Raw genomic sequence first — 17,987 nt, forward strand, 5'->3', positions numbered from 1 at the left:
TTGTGACGTCGCGCTCAAGGGCTTCCTTGTTAACTTTCGAAACTGTGTTGCCAGCCACTGCCCATGCGCGGCGCGCCGTGGCGAAAACCGTTGACGAAACTATTCAGTTTCGCGACCTTCCAACTGTCGCGACATGAAACCGTCAGTTGCATGTGTTCTTGGGTTAGGTGGCGTGTCAATAAATGCAACATAAACTAGGAAACAGAGAAAATTGTTCTCTTATAGGCAGTTACACTACGCATAGGTGCTTGCGGGACGGTATTCATAATCGTTACAAGAATATAGTGCGACGCTGTACAGTATCTGAGAAAAGAGATAATGGAAGAAACAATAAGCCGTCTAAGATTAATAAAGATCCCTATTTGCAATGAAAAATTGTGTAGGTGTTCTCAGTCCAGCACGAAATCTTCCGAAGATACTGAAGAAATAGACACCTTCCTTAAAAACAGACTATACAATTACGGACGTTGCCCACAGGTGGAGTTAATGTTGAAAATACAAAGCACAAAAATTAATTGTACGAAGCGAAAAACTTTAATGCCTGAAAGGCGGAGAAAAGCAAGTTCCGAAATAGGTGGTCATAACAAATATTTGGCGCAAATTTACCGATTGTGTAGTTTGGATGGCGATATGGATACTGTGATAACGAATGAGAATGTCCACTTAGGAAAAGAAAAGCAATGTGATCCACAGTTTCAGTTTCGATGATAATCCTTTTCCCGTTCAGTATTTTTATCCTTACCGCATTTAAAACTCTGTTAAAGAGATCCTTGAATTGTTCTAACGTCATTCTTAGTTGAATGAAGTAGCTTCTGGAGTCTTGCACAACAGTTTCTTTCAACAAATTCGCTGAACACCAGAGCTGATTGAGTCACGTATTCCAAGACGTTTGTTCCTTTTCTTTCGTACCAGTTTCAAGTATACAAACACGAAATCAGTCACTACGAATTTAACTGCCCAGGTTTCATTTATGATATGACAATGGCGCGTCGGAACACACAACATGTCGGAACAGAAGCGTACACTGAGGGCAACGTGTAGACAGATGTTTTAGAAACTACTTTCACAACGCTGGTTTCAAGAGACGAGTTCCGGAATCTCGTGTCTCTGCGTAAACCAGGTTTTTACGAGGGTTATTTCATAAACAATGCTTGGATTGGGGATGGACAATACACATTTCTAAATTTAACACGCACGATGTATAGTACCGATGCATCGAACTGAGCCATTGTATAGTTACAGCTTCGATATATTCGAAGCATCGAAGCATTTTATTCGATGCGTCGAGATGGTGAACCTATTAGATTATTTGTTAGTTTTGTCTTAAATCATTTTCTTCTTCTGAAAGATCGCATAGACATTTGTTCGTTTCGTGAATCGGAGCGTAATTTACACTTGGACAGACACTAGTCGCCAAATCTTCATGCATCAAGCCAGGAAGAAGGTGAGACGCAAAATAGAGAAGGATACATCGGTGCTGACTTTTGGTACTACTTTCTCCTATTTCTCGTTCCGGTATCTTTACCCTAAAGTACAAACTGTTTTGAAAACGCTAACGTTTAGTTCTAAGTAATTCGTTTTGAAAAGTTGTTGAGGTACACTCTGTTCGATGTAAAACTAACGTGGATGTACACATTGCACCACATATCCTTCCGCAGAGTCATTTAAGTGATCGCATCAAAATGTTCGCATAACTCAGAGCTTTAAATAACCACGATCCATTGTGTACAGGCACTTGCGGCTGTAACAGCTGTACATCAAACGAAATTTACGCGTAATTCGTAAACAAAATGAACGACAGACAAATAAAAATTCTACAGACGTATTTCGGTATAACTTATAAAACGAAAGTAACACAGTAAAAGTCCGTTATTGCGTTTCGCATGCGACCAGACGAGATAACACATCTAAACTGACAGGACTCAGAACAAAACTTGTGGCAAACACAGTGCAATTCTTATGCAAGGCCTATTCATGCAAGAAGGAGCTTATTAATCGTGTACCACTGTGTAACTATATAATGTAAGAAGCAGTCAAATGAAAAGGAGACACACGGAAAAAAGTAATGGACGGTGGATAAGTGTTTGCGATTGCCTCTGCAACCACGATTGTACCCAGGCGTGTGCGTCTTCGTCCTTAGCAAGTCGGCAGCCACGAATGTCATTTACAGGGCTCCAAAAACATGGAAACCGCATGGGGAGAGACCGGGACTGTATGCAGTATGTGTGAGGGTTTGCCAGGGTAGTCTACACAAACTTAGCAACATCTGAACGCTCGCGTTTTGACCTGAGTGCCTCTTATATGTACGCTAAAGGCATAACTTAAAGTTTCTTAATCCTTCCCTATCTGGATCCGAAGTCTTTCGATGGAGTTCCCTGCATTAATATTGGTACGTCTGGAAGACCTCGCGCAGAACAGTTGCGCCAGGACAGAAACACATTCTGATCTTGAGGGGGCGGCCGCGACACTTGACTAACACCTGCCCACCTGCGCACATGGACTTTTCTCATTGCTGTCTCTTCGGTACACGGTGTGGCGCCGCAGTCTTCGCCCAGCTTAGTTCCTGGCAAAATCCTTCATAATTAAGAATCAGAGATAATATGCGTTGCCATCAAATGTATGTCAAAAGCGAAAATCTCACTGAAAAGTGTGCTTGAGAAAGTTGTCAGACTTCCCAATGCTGTGCTACTTCACGAAAGATGCGGAAGGACGTATTTCACTTTGGTTGATCATTTCTTTTGTGACCACTTTTGAGTACTCTAGTGACAAACCGTCGTCGCTTTTGAACGCCTGTATTTCTCGAATTACTTGTGTAAGTAGGCAGTTTGGATTTTTATGTTGGTAACGCCACGTAGCGCTCTGTATGAAAATCACTGACTGTGCTGTGTGCAGTCTGTGGCTTGGCATTGTTGGAATATTCGCTATTGTAGTGTTGGGCAGTTGGATGTGAACAGCGCGTAGCGTTGTGCGGTTGGAAATGAGCCTCCAGCAGTGGTGGATGTGGGGAGGGAGATGCCAGAGTATTAAGAGCGGACGATCTGGACGTGTGTCCGCCAGAAGAAGGAAATTTGTAATGATGGATGTCATTATATATATATATATATATATATATATATATATATATATATATATATATATATATATAGCTTTTGAACATTATTAAGGTAAATACACTGTTTGTTCTCTATCGAAAAATCTTTCATTTGCTAACTAAGCCTATCAGTAGTTAGTGCCTTCAGTAGTTATAATCTTTTATTTAGCTGGCAGTATTGGCGCTCGCTGTATTGCGGTAGTTCAAGTAACGATCTTTATGAGATAAGTGAATCATGAAAGGTATAGCTTACTGTTAGGGCCATTCTTTTGTAGGGACTATTGAAAGTCAGATTGAGATGCGCTAAAAATATTGTGTGTCACCTTAGTGATGATCAGAATAAGTAAAGAGAAAACTGTATAAGTACGTTGAGTTTTGCTCAGCTGTTTGAAAATCAAATAACGTAGAGGTTTTCTAGCACTTTCATTTACAAATTTTTCCATGGGGACGTTACACTTGGTTATACTGACATAACCTGTTAATACAGTCGTTTACGAACTCGCTAAGTCTGGCTGATAAGTCATGCCTTTTGTAAACCCTCTTCGCCAGTTTTGTAAAGGCCTCGTCGCTACTGCTGTGGAGGCAGAGTTGCCACTGTTGTTGCGGTGGGCCGAGTTTGTCAGTTCATGAAACGGCTTCTGGTACAGTACACCGCTAAGACAATTCCTCCTTGCCACTATTACACAGCTGTGCCTCACGTTCAGAATAGCATAACGAAGGTTCTACAACACTCCAACAATTTTAACAAAGTCACACAATCAGTTAAAAGCTTTACTTATCATCGTGACTTGTCGAATAATGAAGTCTGCAACAATGCTTGTAATATAACACAAATAAAAGGCCCTCAATAACTCAGTGCAAATAGGTAAACTTCACAGTACAAAGCAAATGCAATTTACAACAGCTGTCTATTCACTTCTAAGACAATGAGATTTTCACTCTGCAGCGGAGTGCGCGCTGGTATGAAACTTCCTGGCAGATTAAAACTGTGTGCCGGACCGAGACTCGAACTGGGGACCTTTGCCTTTCGCGGGCAAGTGCTCTACCAACTGAGCTACCCAAGCACGACTCACGCTCCGTCCTCACAGCTTTTTCATACCAGCGCACACTCCGCTGCAGAGTGAAAATCTAATTCTGGAAACATCTCCCAGGCTACGGCCAAGCCATGTCTCCGCAATATCCTTTCTTTCAGGAGTGCTAGTTCTGCAAGTTTCGCAGGAGAGCTTCTGTAAAGTTTGGAAGGTAGGAGACGAGGTACTGGCAGAAGTACAGCTGTGAGGACGGGGCGTGAGTGGTGCTTGGGTAGCTCAGTTGGTAGAGCACTTGCCCGCGAAAGGCAAAGGTCCCGAGTTCAAGTCTCAGTCCGGCACACAGTTTTAATCTGCAAGGAAGTTTCACTTCCAAGAGTTCACTAAAAGACGTTGCCAGTCAAGTAAGCCCTGGACGATGATCTATAACCAAGTGGGCGAGAGCTACTTTTCTATCTTCCGAGTAGGCTTCTGTAAGTTGTCGTCCGGTCATTGGCAGATTGTACTCGGCCGGCAATTGGCCGAGGCGAAGTCGATATCTTTATCCTCTGCGCCGCCCTTGGCGCTGGTGGAAGTCGCCGCAAGTGGCGAGTCTCTATGGCACTGGCACCAGCTCGCATCCTTGCGCCTGTGGTTCTTTTGCCCTGGTTGTGTCTTGTTCGGACGGCACACCAATGTGTTCACAACGAACCCCCCCCCCCCCCCCCCCCCACTACTGTTGCACCCTCCCCAACCACGCAGTCCGTGCAGGTATAGGTTGATGAGAATGTAGGGCTGCCCTCTGCATGTTACGGCCACCACATTCATTCGTATGTTTCGCAGGCCACGTACGGCCCCTGCCTCGCCTAGGGGGAAGTAGTGTAAACAAAAGAGACGAGGTACGGTGTACCGTCAAGCCGCCAGCGGTCGCCACAACGTGCAGGGGAGCCAGTCTCGCCACTACGTGGCCTGAAGGTCGCAGCACACAGCGCTGCAGTCGCGGGCATTAATTTACGTCCGCGCGGTCACGTGCTCACGCGATACGACGCATGCAGTCTTTTGCAGGCGTGTACTTAAGTCGGCGCTCCGCCCACGGAGAGACACTTAGGTCTCGAGCTCCGACCAGCCAATAGCCGCTTCGAGTCTCCGCTACGGACACCACCTACAGCTGCCACGTCGCTGCCCGCCAAGGTGGCGTGCCGCCCTGGCCTTGTCCCGAGGCACGTGCGACGCGCTTCCGCCAGCCGCTCCGAGGGCACCGCTGCGTGTTGTTCGTTGTGACTACTCCCGCCACCTCGTGGGACGGTGTACCTTGCTACTCACCAGTAGACTGCTGACGAGACCCCAGCCTCGTGGGGCTGTGTCGTTACCAGCAGACTGCCTGAGAGTTCACAGCCTGATAGGACTGCGTCGTCGAAAACCTGCTGCTCATCAGGAGGCTGTGTCGTCATTAATCTTCCCTGGTCCTCAATACACTGGCTGTTCTCAAGTTTCATAGACGTTATTGGTTCAAAAATGGTTCAAATGGCTCTGAGCACTATGGGACTCAACATCTTAGGTCATAAGTCCCCTAGAACTACTTAAACCTAACTAACCTAAGGACATCACACACATCCATGCCCGAGGCAGGATTCGAACCTGCGACCGTAGCAGTCCCGCGGTTCCAGACTGCAGCGCCAGAACCGCTAGACCACCGCGGGCGGCTCATAGACGTTATTCTCAAGGTTGTATTTACAAGGGAAGGTCACGACGCTGGGCTCACAGATTTACTCTAAACTTTGTACACCTTTAGTAGGGCAGGCCGGTGTGGCCGAGCGGTTCTAGGCGCTTCAGTATGGAACGGCACGACCGCTACGGTCGCAGGTTCGAATCCTGCCTCGGGTATGGATATGTGTGATGTCCTTAGGTTAGTTAGGTTTAAGTAACTCTTAAGTTCTAGGGGACTGATGACCTCAGATGTTAGGTCCCATAGTGCTCAGAGCCATTTGAACCTTTAGTAGCCCATTAGAATAACATAATTTGCAAGTAGTAAGGTGTACTATTCTGGCAATTCCGAGATATGACATCTGAGACGTAGTATAACGAAAAACAACATGTGTATCTACATGAAGTGTTCATTTATATTTTCCGTGTCTGCATGACATATACCATCCTGCAGCGTGTGATGTCGAGAGCACATCCGACGAGTAATCGTACATTACGGTTGTGGTCTGGCACATTGTGACTTACTGTGTTACTGATTGTGAATAACGTCGTTCACATTCTTATTTATCGATATTCGACTTGGGCTTTCCAAGCCTGTCCCTCGTCCTTGAAAATTTAATTACAAAGAGTAAATATTCAAATAACACATGAAATTCACTACAGCTTCATGAAAATTCACGTGTTTTTTAATTATATTACCTCTCAAATGTCATATTAATTAAATAATGAGACAAGTGATGAAAAAAATAGAGATTAAAAAATAACTGTTAGCGGGATTCGAATCGTAGCTTTGTCCACGGCCCTCTTGCTAAGAGCCAAAGCTAACAATTTTTTAAATCTCATTTTGTTCGTTAATGTTCTTTACATGTGTTTGGTGTGGCCGTCCCATCACACCCGTTCGTGTTCATGTTCATCGTTGATCCAATCACCCAGTTTTTTTTGTTTTTTTTTTTTTTTTTTTAATACAAAGGGCAGGTAACCCTCTGACCGATCACGCTGAACTACCGTGCCAGCAACCATTTGATCATAACTACTCCTTACGGCTGGAAGCCTCGCAGAGACACATGAGTTGCGAAACAGACGTGCAGGACTTCTCTCGCGCTTTTCTCGGATTTGTCAGAATATTGCACCATACTACTTGCACATTACATTGTTTTGATGGCCTGCTAAAGGTGTACGAAGTTTGACGTAAATCCGTGATTCCAGCGTCGTGGCCTCCACTAGCTAGCTGCTGTCATGAACAGTTGTTATTGCAAAGCGAGTCTCGCTGCTCTAGAATAGGACGGAAAACGGCCCACCTTATTTTGTGCACACCCTAGTGCCTGGTACGGCTGTAGTAGTTGCGACAATGCGGCAGGCTGCCTTTCGGCTCACCGTCAAATGGCGCGATCAAACGTCACGATAGCATGCAGATATTAGAAACATTGTAGTTTGTTTCGAAAGCAGTTGTTTCGAAAACTGAAACCTTCCTTGGAAAATCAGGTATGTGTAAACAAATACATGGTGTGTCATAATTTCTATTATGGGCTTCTAGGGGTTGTAGAGGGGACTTTATAGATAAAGTCTGGAAAAGGAAACCGTGTCCAGAAATGTACCATTTGGATATGTAATAAGTTTGGAGATCGGATCAATCTCAAATCTTCAGCCGCAAGGTACCCACATAGCGGATACCACGAGCTCTGACGCGTGCTCTACAGAAGCTGCTCGAAATGGCGACGCTGTTGGAAAAAATTTGTGGGGACCAAACACTACTTAACCTAACTTAAACTAACTTACGCTAAGAACAGCACACACACCCATGCCCGAGTGAGGACTCGAACCTCCGACAGGTGGAGCCGCGCGAACCGTGACAAGGCGCCCTAGACCGAACAGCTAACCAGCGCAGCGACGACGCTTTCGTTCGTGTATCTGCGACCCATGCTTTTATACACACTGCTGGAAAATCCTGATGGGCGTCTGTGGAGAACCGCAGTCAAGCCTCCTGGTTGTAAACGTATCAGATTCTTACAGTAGTTATCGTAGTTAGTCGAAAATGGTATGTGATGGATTGAGACAATCCGGTATATGTGCTCGATAGACGCACTGTGCAGTCCCACCATTATGTACAGTAGCCTACCATGAAATGGAAGATCTGAAAGGATCCGATTTTCAAAACTTACTTTATATCCAAACGGTACGTTCTCAGCAATGAGTTCCTGATGAAAACTTCATCTACTGAGTCCCATCTACAACACCTAGAGGGCTGTAGTCATAATTGTGAAATAGACTGAGCGACAGAATAACGTTTATGGTTCTGGAAATCAATTAATGACGAAGTGGACACCTAATCCATATTTCTTGTCTTATTTTACTATTTTAATAGCAAAACAACGTAGATATTAATCTGCATTGTCAATTAGAAATTGTGACTTGGTAAAAAGAAGATTTGACTCTTCAGGTTTTCCAGGCGATCTAATTACATCTTGGGTTGTTGAGTGTTCTGCCAGATATCATCGTCGTTCTTGCACGATATTTCGGTAACGTAGCTCGTAACCTTCGTCACGTGCGACCTGAGTCTGCTCCTCGAGTGTTTTTTGTTTTTGTTTCTTATTTTGCTCTTTTCATTCCCGCCGTGAGGGGGTGGGCGGGCTCCTTGAGAACGTACATTTTTCTCTGTTCAGCCATGGGGTTTAAGTTTATTCTGTTGGGACTCTGTTTATTTTTCTTGCAGAGTGGGGGGGTGGGTGGGTGGGGGGAGGATGGGGAGGGTATTCTTCCAATTGGGAATTTATTTGCAGGAGATTGTTGGTGACAGTTCCGGTATTCACCTTAGCGGCCAAGGAAAACCTCCAAAACCCGGCCAGAACTGCTTGTGTCTGGGCTTCTCTTTTCTCTTTTATTTTTCGTCTTGCCAGCGTTGGCGTTAGCGTTCACGGCGGGCAAGAGCGACTTCGTGCCTTCTGTTGCGGTCCTCTTCTTGCCTTCTTTCTTTGTATCTCTCTCTTCTGAATTGTTCTTCTCAGGCTTCTGCCTTTCTTCTTGTGAGTTCCCGACTTTGTAGAAAATTCATCAGGTATTCGTCTCGTTCGGCCATGTTCGGGATTGCCTGGTCCAGAATCTCGCTGTTCACCAGGTTTCCCCTGTGGTTAGCGAACTCCCTGGTTTGGACCTCTGTGTCCTTACGCGAAGTGGGAGCTGCACTGGCGGCCACTGCAACTTCCGTGGCTCGGCTCGTCGTTATCTTCTTCCGCCGTGCCGTTTGCGTGTCCTGAGCTTGGCCTGGGCGGGCTTCTTCCCGGCAGGCCCATCGTCATTTCGCTGCACATAGGCTTGTATTGCCCGCGTCTCTGTATAGGACGTCGGCGATAGGCCTCTCGAAGAGTGAGGCAGGCGGCCTCCGTCTCCGCATGGAGCACCATGTGGAATCTGGTTTCCGCCTCCCTGAGGACTGTGTTGACGTCGGGACCAGCTGTCGCCGTTCAGATGTTCAAATGTGTGTGAAATCTTATGGGACTTAACTGCTAAGGTCATCAGTCCCTAAGCCTACACACTACTTAACCAAATTATCCTAAGGACAAACACACACACACACGCCCGAGGGAGGACTCGAACTTCCGCCGGGATCAGCCGCACAGTCGATGACTGCAGCGCCTGAGACCGCTCTGCTAATCCCGCGCGGCCAGCTGTCGCCGTCTACCCCCTCACTGCGCCGCGCCGCCGCCCGTCCCCCCCCCCCCCCCCCCCCCCACTGCCGCCGGCAGTCGGGGCCGGCGGTTGCACGTGAGCGGGAGCCGCCGTCGTCTCTCCTCCAGGTGCCGCAGTTGACTCCGCGGCGTTGCCCCACTCCTTTGTGGAGACCTCTGCCCTCCTGTCGCTGATGTTTGCAGCGGTATCGGAGTGTTGTCTTCTTCCCCTGCGCCGTTTCTTCTTACTCTGGGCCCCAGTTTTCGGCGCTTTGGCTGGATTTTGGCCTATGAAGGTCTGGCATCCGCGCCAGTTGGCGACGTGCTCTCCGCTGCAGCGGGCGCAGGTCGGCTGGTCGTCCCTAGTGCTGGCACTTGTGCGACTGTCATGCTGGCCGCCGCACTTGACGCACCTCGCCGCGCTGCGGCAGTGCTTCGCCACGTATCCTTCTTCCTGGCACTTGAAGCACTGGGGCTTCGTGTCCAGGTGGGTGGGGAGAGTTTCTGGCTCCATGCAAAAGCCCAACAGCTTTCGTATGCCAAAATTATCGCCAACGTTGTCTGCCACTGGTGTGATTATGATGAAAAGTGGAGGTTTCTTCGTATTGGTCCTATTATGCAGCTTGACGGCTGCATTGATGAAGCCTTGATGGTGCAGCCCTTCTCTGACTATGTGCTGCGTCAAGACCCAGGGTAGGCCCCTTAGGCGCCTTGGTTATCTTCCTGCGACGAATTTAGGGTTCCATCGTCTTCTTCTGTGGGGCGTCCACTATATGGGTCCTTCAGGACCCTGTGGTCGTTCTAACTCGCTGCCTGGAGCTTGATGATGGTGTCGGAGTCGACTGACTCGACGACGACCTCCTCCTCGCATCGCTGCCCCATCTCATCGAAGAGTTCCAACCATTTGGCCTCCCTGCACGTGATGTACAGGGCAGGAGCGGGGGAACTTTCATCTTCTGCCTCCGAACTGCCGCCTCTCGCGACATTCCTTCCTATGCTCCTCATCTTTACCATACCGTGCACTGCGGTTATGGCAACTTGCAGCACGACAATTTGCCACACCGTGTGCAGTGCGATCTTCTGAACAAACTCTCCCCCTCAGCCGGCCGTTGTGGCCGAGCGGTTCTAGGCGCTTCAGTCTGGAACCACACGACCGCTACGGTCGCAGGTTCGAATCCTGCCTTGGGCATGGATGTGTGTGATGTCCTTAGGTTAGTTAGGTTTAAGTAGTTCTACGTTCTAGGGGATTGATGACCTCAGCTGTTAAGTCCCATAGTGCTCAGTGAACCATTTAACCAGTCACAGTTTTGTATTCGGCCACATGTATTTTCGATCAGAGTGGAGAAAGTGAGCTCCAGTGGACAACCTTTGTCAGCAATATTATGCACGTCATATTCTGGCACTAGGCCTCATGCATTTCACTTTCTCCTACCTCTTGACGTAGGCATGTGATTATGATAGAATAACTACACATACACCAATCAATGCCACCTCCAGTATTAGAGAGGAAGACGAGACCAGCCGACGAATGTTTGGTCTGTGGTTATTACTGGAGAACCTGGACGAGCTTGTTACAAACGTTGGCGACATAAGTTACACAAAGGGGTACATTTCTTAGGCAAGAAGAATTTAAATGTGCTTAGACTCATTACCGAAGAGTTTTGAAATAACATTATGCTAGTTAAAATCTGTGATCAACTGGACAGACAGCACACGTTGTTGACATACCTACCTTACCTCCGAGCAAATTGACTCGCCTGTCCCACGTCATCAGCGTACGCACAATCGAGGGAAACACAGTCACTTGTGAGCGAGCGTCTAACGTAACGGTGTTACTATGTTTTCGAAACAGGAACAACGGAGGTGGATCAAGATTGAATGTGACAGAGGTCGTAAAGTATGACAGTGTCTTCAAGGTCTTCAAGAGGCGTGCGGGGAATTGGCAGTGCCTACAGAACAGTGGCATGTTGGGTAAAAGTCTTCAACGATGGTCGGCAAACTGTGGCAGACATGCATCGGGCAGGTCGTCCTCGCGTCTGTGAAGAAGAAGTGCAGCCCGCATCTCGTGGTCGTGCGGTAGCGTTCTCGCTTCCCACGCCCGGGTTCCCGGGTTCGATTCCCGGCGGGGTCAGGGATTTTCTCTGCCTCGTGATGGCTGGGTGTTGTGTGCTGTCCTTAGGTTAGTTAGGTTTAAGTAGTTCTAAGTTCTAGGGGACTTATGACCACAGCAGTTGAGTCCCATAGTGCTCAGAGCCATTTTTGAAGAAGAAGTGCATGCTGTTGCCGCGTTAGTGGACAGTGATCGACGCCATACGATTCGTGAGCTCGCCCACGAAACCGGATTAGCGCATACGACTGTGCTTCGCATCCTGAAGGAACGCCTGGGCATGAGAAAAATTGTATCACGATGGGTTGCGCATGACTTGACGAAAATGCAGAAATGGATGCGTTACGACGCTGCTCAGACTCACTAGAAGCGCTATGAGCGCGAGGGAGGGGCTTTCTTACGCCGTATCGTAACACTGGATGAGACATGAGCCGCATCGTACGAGGCAAAAATGGAAAGCCAATCCAATGAATAGCGTCATTATGGGTCGCCGCGAAAGTCGAAAGTGTGTCAGAGCCCCAGTAAGGTGAAAGTTAACGGTGATTCTCGTGCACGACTGTGATGGTGTTATCCTAACGCATTACGTTCCTCCACTGCCGACCGTCAGTGCACAGTATTACTGTTCGTTTTTGGAGAATCACCTGCGACCAGCTTTACGAAAGAAGCGGTGACACTTTCTGTGCAACCCACCCATCATTTTGCATGACAATACGCGGGCGCATACAGCGCAAGCTGTGGCTGCTCTGTTCGGTCGATGGGTCTGGGAAGTACTGTAGCATCCACCATACTCCCCGGACTTACGTTCTTGTGACTTTGATTTGATTCCGAAGATGAAGAAACCACTTCGTGGCATTCGCTTCAGAACTGTTCCAGAGGTTCGACAGGCAGCAGACCGCTCCATTCGCACCATCAACAGAACAGGCTCTGCTGACGGTATACTACGCCTTCCACATCGCTGGCAACGGGTTCTACACAATGCTGGTGACTACTCTGACGGACAGTAACAGGTGTAAACTTGTAACTCTTTTGTATCGATTGTGAATAAATAGTTGCCACTATTTAGGTTCCAACCCTTGTATCTAGCGCGGAATCTGATGACTGGCTGTGTTCCCACGACGCAGGTTCCAAGCGCGATACAGTTTATGTTGCGAGAACTCAGAGGCGAACACAGTGGCGTGATCGAGTTCCCGACATTATGCGTGTGTGCCTTTCAGGCTCTACCAAAACAAACACGGCAGTTTTGTAGCGAGGCGTGTACATCCCGATCGCTGCATTCTCAGTACTCCAATGTATCGCTACCAACCATTACTATTTTACTGTAAATGCAAATACCTCCTTGTGTTTAAAGCAATATGTAAAGCTTGCTTGTGCATTTTGCAATAGCTTATTCTTTTTCCCAATTGTGGTTCGTATACTATCTGTTCCTGACAGTTGTCTAAGCCATATACTCCTATTCCCGTTTCCTCCGTTTCCTAACTTCGATGTCTTCCATTTCCAGTTTTCTTTTTTCGTATACATAACACATTAACCTTCTTTAGCGGTTTGTTAACTCAGTAGACAAACTGCAGAACATTGTTCAAACACCACACAGCAGCTGTTCTGTAAGTTATTTGCTAATCAATACTACATGAAAGTGACACAGTGTCACACAGACTACAGTTGTCACTACTGTTTGTTGGTCTTTGCTCAGCGTGAAATACATGAGCCATTGTCCTTCCAGCTATAAGATTCTTGCCACATATAGATGCTTTTAACTATATATATGACAGTAGTATCTGTTCCCGAAAAAACAGTTACCGTGGATGACCATGCAGCTTTGCTAGAAATGAAATGATAATTAAATAGACACCCTAGCTGCAAGCAGGCGTTGATACACTTCATTGGGGACATGTTGAAAATGTGTGCCCCGACCGGGACTCGAACCCGGGATCTCCTGCTTACATGGCAGACGCTCTATCCATCTGAGCCACCGCGGGCACAGAGGATAGTGCGTCTGCAGGGACTTATCCCTTGCACGCTCCCCGTGAGATCCACATTCCCAACATGTCCACAACACTACATTCGTAGTGCGCCTAATAGATGTTTGCCCTTCATACTCATTACTCGTGGCAGATTAATCTACCAAGTCCCGTACGAGTTCGGGCATAGCGTGTGCGTTCGCACAAGAAGGTCAAAGGCCGGGAACCCATATTGGATGACGGTAACTGTTCTTTCGGGAACAGATACTACCGTCATATATATAGTTAAAAAATATGGGTTCGCGGCCTTTGACCTTCTTGTGCGAACGCACACGCTATGCCCGAACTCGTACGGGACTTGGTAGATTAATCTGCCACGAGTAATGAGTATGATGGGCAGACACCTATTAGGCGCACTACGAATGTAGTGTTGTGGACATGTTGGGAATGTGGATCTCACGGGGAGCGTGCAAGGGATAAGTCCCTGCAGACCCACTATCCTCTGTGCCCGCGGTGGCTCAGATGGATAGAGCGTCTGCCATGTAAGCAGGAGATCCCGGGTTCGAGTCCCGGTCGGGGCACACATTTTCAACATGTCCCCAATGAAGTGTATCAACGCCTGCTTGCAGCTAGGGTGTCTATTTAATTATCATTTCATTTCTAGCAAAGCTGCATGGTCATCCACGGTAACTGTTCTTTCGGGAACAGATACTACCGTCATATATATAGCTAAAAAAATATGGATTCCCGGCCTTTGACCTTCTTGTGCAAACGCACACGCTATGCCCGAACTCGTACGGGACTTGGTAGATTAATCTGCCACGAGTAATGAGTATGATGGGCAAACATCTATTAGGCGCACTACGAATGTAGTGTTGTGGACATGTTGGGAATGTGGATCTCACGGGGAGCGTGCAAGGGATAAGTCCCTGCAGACGCACTATCGTCTGTGCCCGCGGTGGCTCAGTTGGATAGAGCGTCTGCCATGTAAGCAGGAGATCCCGGGTTCGAGTCCCGGTCGGGGCACACATTTTCAACATGTCCCCAATGAAGCATATCAACGCCTGCTTGCAGCTAGGGTGTCTATTTAATTATCATTTCACATATAGATGCATGGATTTCTTTCGTGTACTGCTTTATGCAGTAAATAGGTCGCGATTCCGACATTTTTCGATCAGTACTCCACGGTATGTCTATTTGAGGTTACTGTGGCCGCCATAATTTTTCTTTGCTAGTGTTAAGAATAAGGACAAAATTTAGTAAGAGAAATGCAAAGAATAGCTTTACATTTCCAGACACCTTGAAAGGTCGCTGTTGGATTCCTTTCATGTTAATTTCTTAAATCTGTTGTCATTTACGGCATAAATTCCTCTTCTAAATTTACTGTGGCGTTTCTGACTATCTGGGAGGAGACTGAGTAGTGGAACGTGTTACTTTTACACATAAACAAGAACGATCTGTCACACTACTACACTTTAAAATATAGTTTATATGTAATTCATGTCACACAGTCTCATACGGAACCTACATCTGCTTTCTTTTATATACTGTATATGATAAGAAACTGTCATCCCCCTTTCCTTCTGTGTGAGAGGATGAATGAGCAAATGTATTTCTAGTTGCACGCTGGATGGTAGCAGACAAGCCTGTCTGCTAGAGAACAGTAGGACCAACGTCGGAACAGGTAGCTACGCTTTCTAAAAGCAGAGAGGTTTCTATGCTTAGTATGGTCCTGTCTGTCCCTTGTCATGTTGGTATAGGAAGCTGCCTCTCTGGTCACTTCCGTTGGTATTTGGGAAGCACGCTCGGTAGGAGCGCAGGTCAGTCTGTCCGTGGGGAGCGTCTGAAGTGGTAAGATCTCCGGCTAAGCGCGTGTCTGCTAAGTCCGTAGGACAATGGATTTCTTAAGTTCAGCCTAACTGAAAATTTAATCACGTTTATTTCAGGTTTAGCTCTAAAACATGTAATGTTATCTTAAATTGAAACGCAGTGTATTTCGAGTGTGAAGTTCAGAATATCTTCCAGTAGTTACTTTGTCACTACCTTATGAGTAAAGTGGAACCACGTGTTGATCAGTAACTCTAACTAGCATCATCAATCTTCAATGTGAATGTGCGTGAGATTATAACGTCTTGTCTTGACAATATTCTTCAATATAGCAACTTTTCTTTATGTTCAACCCACGTGGGGTGACTTTGTGAGACCAGTACCACGTGCTTATACAATTGTTTGACCCATCAGGTTAATAGTAAGACGATAGTAACCAGTTCGAGGTTTTTCTTTTGCAAACTGCTTTTCGATCAAATTTATTTTAATTATCAAAATTACTGTGGAGTTACACTCTTTGTGTAAACCAAGTTGACCACGTGAAGCAAGTGGTGTAATCATCAAAGTAGCCGTCAGCTATTCTTTTCGGGAAGATTTCACAGAGAGTTAGTATGAATTGAGTATACCAGTGTGTGGTAATTACATGACGGACAGGATTGTGCTACGAACGTAACTTCTTTGGGTGAAAATTGAATCGGTTGGTTGTGGTTAATTTCCTCTTGCATATGTTTCAACGTTCTTCGTGTGTTATTTTATGAATGCAGTGTTGTATGCAGTCTCCCAATCTTGGCTCCATATTTGATGTGTTCCGTAAGATTACAATCTCACATTTTCACAATCCTAAATACGGCACCAGCTTAGTTATGAATCGAGTTTAATATGCTGAAATTTCAATGATCAATGGTAAAATAAATTTCCAAATATAAACTGATTTATTTCTTTTTATTTAAATTCTCTTTTTTATATATATATATATATCACCGGTTGTCGTATGACTATTAAAAGATTATAATTAATGCTAGTCTGGTTGGGAATTCGGTAAGCTAGACTGGATGCCTGGTGAAACAGTTGCTCAGTAATGCAAGGTTAACTTCCCCAGACAGCTCACAGCTTTTAACTCGCTTTTATTGGCTATCAGTACCGCTTTCATAGCAAATTAAAGTAACAACGTTACACATGTCGACCCTGTTCTTTTATTCCGCTAGACTCTGGAATCTCTGAAACGGTAGATTGCGAGCGTTGTATAATCTTAATTTTTTCCCTGCAGCGCTCAAACAACTTCTGCGTTGTTTCTGAGCAGACTTTCAAATGATTCACGGCTTTGTTGAGCGGCGTTGTGTTGTTTGTCTTGTTGTTTTGTTTTCTATATTTGTGTGTTTTATATGTGTGTGTGTGTTTTTTTTTCTCGCTTGTAAATTGCACTGTTTCGATCAAAGATAAAAATTTGTTTTGCGTGTGAAAAAGTGCGTACTAGGTTGGGTACCTTTCGTGTAACTGTCGAAATTTTTGGGGGATACATTTATTGTGATTAGTGTGTTGCGTACCGGGTATAAATTGAACTAATGCAGACACGTAATCAAGCTAAAAGTAGGCGGTCCAACAACTTAAGCGACATGGACCAAGGGGGTAATTTGATTTCGAATATTAACGCGTCGGACGGTTCCGAAAATGCATTGGGGAATACTTCAGAGGAAATGCAAAACAGGACGAACGGGCTCACATCAGAGCCAGAAATTAATTTGCCTCCAACTACCCAAACTGATTTGGCAGAACTCATGAAAGCCTTATTGCAACAAAATAAAGAAAACGCAGAGAAATCTGAAAAATCGTTCCGATAACAAAAAGAATCATCCGAAAAATCGATCCGAGAGCTAGGCGAACAAATGACGCAGAAATCTGAAAATTCGATCCGAGAGCTAGGCGAACAAATGACGCACAAATCGGAAAAATCGATCCGCGAGCTAGGCGAACAAATAGACCAAAAACTAATCCAGCAGACAAATAAATTCGACAAGTCGATGCAGAGAGTGTCCGATGATATCTCACAAAGAATAAACAATCTGGCAATTGAAATAAAAAGTGATATTATGAAAGAATTAGGCCGTACATTTGAACAAATCGATGACCGTCTGCAAGCCTTAGAACAGGGAAAGCGGAGACGCGATGCTGAATCGAAAGAGCGTGAAGAACAGCTACATAGGAATTTCCAAGCGCTGAGAGAAGAATGCCAAAGGGAACGCCAGCAGGTACTCTCGAGGGTCCAAGAGGCGGAAACGCATTGTCCCACGTCCGTTGGCAACACAGTAGCGGACAACAGTCAAGGTATTCATGCACTCGAACAGCAAGTAGAACAATTGAAGCAGACTGGGGCGGAGGACAGCAGACAAATACATGATAAAATTGCGGCATTAGCGGACATCGTAGGCACGATGAAGGTGACGGAGAGTGATAACAATACTCCACCGGTAGCGGTCGTAGAGACCGAAGAAGTGCGTTGGCTTCTTAGATTTCAGAAGGGACAGTTCGAAGTGAACAGGCGGCACAAAGCTGTAACAGGCGAATTACAAGAACGCGTGGGGCATCTGGAAAACCGCATGGCGTGTGATACCGAACTCGCCAATAGCACCAGAA

At 46.2% G+C, this 17,987-nt stretch overlaps 1 protein-coding gene and 3 non-coding genes across 5 annotated transcripts in view; 3 read left to right on the forward strand and 1 right to left on the reverse strand.

Annotated features, from left to right (window-relative positions):
• LOC126236790 (toll-like receptor 4) overlaps positions 1–17,987 on the forward strand; it is a 164,721-nt gene that overhangs the window by 47,677 nt on the left and 99,057 nt on the right. The gene's annotated exons all lie outside the window — the stretch shown is intronic.
• Trnat-ugu (transfer RNA threonine (anticodon UGU)) lies at positions 13,474–13,548 on the reverse strand. Its single transcript has one exon. It is a non-coding gene; the product is annotated as a tRNA-Thr (tRNA).
• Positions 14,036–14,110, forward strand: Trnat-ugu (transfer RNA threonine (anticodon UGU)). The gene has a single exon. It is a non-coding gene; the product is annotated as a tRNA-Thr (tRNA).
• Positions 14,481–14,555, forward strand: Trnat-ugu (transfer RNA threonine (anticodon UGU)). Its single transcript has one exon. It is a non-coding gene; the product is annotated as a tRNA-Thr (tRNA).

The sequence above is a fragment of the Schistocerca nitens genome, chromosome 2 (assembly GCF_023898315.1).
Source record: "Schistocerca nitens isolate TAMUIC-IGC-003100 chromosome 2, iqSchNite1.1, whole genome shotgun sequence".
In the NCBI taxonomy this organism is placed as follows: Eukaryota; Metazoa; Arthropoda; class Insecta; order Orthoptera; family Acrididae; genus Schistocerca; species Schistocerca nitens.